Raw genomic sequence first — 3,403 nt, 5'->3', positions numbered from 1 at the left:
TACTGATTTTTTTTTTTTTTTAGTTCATCTTGTATCCTGACACATTGCTGAAGGTATTTGTGAGTTGTAGGAGTTCCCTAGTAGATTTTTTTTGGGGTGAGTTATGTCAGATACTATCAAATCATCAACAAATAGTGGAAGTTTGACTTCTTCTTATCCAGTTTGTATCCCCTTGATCTCCTTTTGTTGTCTATTGCTCTAGCTAGAACCTCGAGAACTATATTGAATAGATATGGAGAGAATGGACAACCTTTTCTTGTTCTTGATTTCAGTGGTATTGCTTTGAGTTTCTCTCCATTTAGTTTGATGTTGGCAGTCGGCTTGCTATATATTGCTTATATTATGTTTAGGTCTGTTCCTTGTAATAGATAGCAAGTTTTAACTACAGTGTCTAAATCTCTTAAGAGATTTTTGTTCAAAGGCAGAATCAGCCTTAGTAACAGCTTCACAGACACTTGAGCATTGATTCATGTAAGGACTCACAAACACACCTAAACACCCATGAGAAGATATTTAGTACCTAAAGTTCATTTTTTTGATAGAAGCAGATACATATGCACACTCAAAAAAGTTTCAAAAAAATTTAAAACATCACAAATAGGAAAACATGCAACCCACTTCATCCCTAGTTCAAAGCATTCCATTCCTCTCTCCAAACCAGCAGCAGATGCTTCCTAATGGGACATGTATTCACCCCTACTTTGAGATGCAGTTAAATCAAATAAAAATTTTATCTTAATATTACACTAACGGCATGGATGGATAGCTTGTGACAGATCTACTTCCATTAGTTCTGGATTTTTGTGCCAGGAAATCTTAGCAAAACCTTATTTTCATCATGTGCTTCTACAGACCAATATCTTCAGTTTATATTTCTGCTCACAAAATGAAATCCAGGTTCTTGGTTGCCAATATTATTCCAAACTGTTTTATACATTTTTGTTTTTTGAATAATTTATTTCATTGTAAAACCACCTACATTAAAAAGCTTATTTTTTTTATTTTTCTAGAACTTGGCTTCTCATAAGCGTTTAAGAACATGAGACAATTGAGAAAATTTCAACTTCTTTCAAGATTTATTTTCATACATTCTCAGTTTATTAGCAATAACCTGCTATCATTAAACTTGACGTTCATGATATGGTTGTAACTAGAGAAAAAAGTTGGAATAGTACTATTTTACTTCCTTTCAGTCTTACACTATCAATATAAGAAAAAAGTGCAAATGAGTGACTTCAAATAAAATGTAAATAAAGATACTATATGCACATTCAAAAGAAATAAAAACCACACCTATAGTTTTCAGAATTGCATAATAAATTTCACTGACAGGATGAAATTATTAGCCCGATTATAATGAAAGCTATAAATCAGAGAGGCATCCAATTCACATGATTTTAAGATTTATGAATAGAAGAATCATAACAAAATAAGTATATTTAACATATAAACATAAACAAATCAGTTATTTTCTTTTCTTCAGAGTGGTGCTTGTCGGGAAGAGTCTGAAGAGAGGGTCACTGGGTATAGGGTATCCTGTCTATCATGCATTAGTTTACGCAGCAAACATTTATGGGTCACCTAACATATACCATATGGTGTGCTTGATACCAGAGATTTGTCAGAGAGTAGAACACAGTCCTTGCCATCCAAGTTCCCTGTAGGCCAGAGAAAGTTTTTCACAGTGGAAAAGAAATACTTTTTGGAGGCTTAAACATTTGACTTAGGACACCTAACCCTGTCTCAAGAAATCAAGAAAACTTAGTTTTACATAATATATATTTATTGAGCTCCTACAATGGGTTTGGCACTCTGCTGATAAAAGTGTAAGGCATTCAAATTATTACTAAGAGATGACAAAGTGAGACATTTATCAGATAATGTTTTAGTACACTTTCTTTAGTTTATGAGATAGTAGCTTTTTGGCATCCCCATTAGGCAATATTTCTAGTATTAATGCTGTTGTAGGAGCTGCGGGCCTCTTCCCACAGCCCGGCTCCTGGCCGCTTGGCTAGTTTATGTCCCGAAATAACAACACACAAACTGTATCCTTTTAAACACTGCTTGGCCCATTAACTCTAGCCCTTACAGGCTAATTCTCATATCTCCATCAACCCATCTCTAATAATATGTGTAGCATCAGTCTTACCGGGAAAGATTCAGCATGTCTGACCTGGCAGCTTGCTTCATGGCGTCCACCCGGGAGAGGGGAGCATGGCCTCTGAGCTCACTTCCTCTTCCTCCCAGCATTCTGTTCTGTTTACTCCTCCCACCTATGTTTTAACCTATGAGGGCCAAGCAGTTTCTTTATTATAATTAACCAATGAAATCAACAGATTGATATATGACACTCCCACATCATAATGTCAAACTAAATTTGTGAAACTTTTTTTTTTTGGGATTAAAATGAAGAAATAAGAAGTAACTCTGCCTATTCTCACCTTCCTCCATTTATTTGTCACAGGAAGTACACTACTGAGAGTGAGTTTCTAGAGTTCATAGTTTCACGTTTTGGACTTTTTGTTTTTAAAGCTTCTCTTCTCTCTGCTTGTAGTTTAGGATGTAAGCAAGTCCTGAGCTTCAGTTCCAGCCTCCATGTCTGCTGCTTGTTGGCATGTTTTCCCACGATAATGGACTTTTATTCCTCTGGAAAAGAAAGCTCAACTAAACTTTTCTTCTTTAAATTGTTTCATTTTCCTCAGGACCCATAAACAATTGAACTAAGTACTGAACATTGTATTTCAGGCTGCCATAACAGAGACACTCCGTAAATGTTTTTCTTTAATTGAATTAAAGAGAATCCAATAATTATAGAGAATAGAACTTTAATGAGCAGGAAAAAATTGTGAAGGGGGCATGCTAATTTTCACTGTATCTTTTCAATTTTAATATGTGTGCTGCTCCACATGTATGTGACCATTATCTAGCTAGGTCTATTTGTTAGACTCCTAACAATGGGAGCAGGGGCTTTTCCTAATGCTGGCTTTTAGGAATCTATTTCTCATAACTGCCTTGCCCAGCCTAAATAAAAGGGGAGGTGTTTAGTCTTACCACAACTTGATATGCCATGCTCTGTTGATACCCTGTGGAGGCCTACGCCTTTCTGAACAGAAACAAAAGAGCATTGGATGGGGGCAACAGGAAGTGGGAGGAGGAGAGGGAGGGGAAACTGCAGCCAGGCTGGAATAAATAAACAAACACAAATAAAATAAAGTTGTTTGCAATTGGAAAAGCATAGTAACATTATAAATCACCCAAGACTTTTCTTAAAATCTAATTAGCCACTTGCATTTGAAAAGATGACTTCAAAGTACTTAAATCCAGTACATCATCTATGTAGTCAGACAGTCATTTCTGTTTAGTGTATCATTTTTTTTGTGTGCTCAAACTAGTCGTTCTTATC

General features: G+C 35.7%; 1 pseudogene; it reads right to left on the bottom strand.

Moving 5' to 3' along the window:
- Positions 1–2,806: 2,806 nt before the first annotated feature.
- LOC126510689 (uncharacterized) lies at positions 2,807–2,906 on the bottom strand (annotated as a pseudogene).
- Between the last annotated feature and the right edge of the window lie 497 nt (positions 2,907–3,403).

The sequence above is a fragment of the Alexandromys fortis genome, unplaced genomic scaffold (assembly GCF_014885135.2).
Source record: "Alexandromys fortis isolate MF-2015 unplaced genomic scaffold, M_Fortis_MF-2015_v1.1 scaffold_85, whole genome shotgun sequence".
Taxonomy (NCBI): Eukaryota; Metazoa; Chordata; class Mammalia; order Rodentia; family Cricetidae; genus Alexandromys; species Alexandromys fortis.
This window is presented reverse-complemented; position numbering and strand designations above follow the sequence as displayed.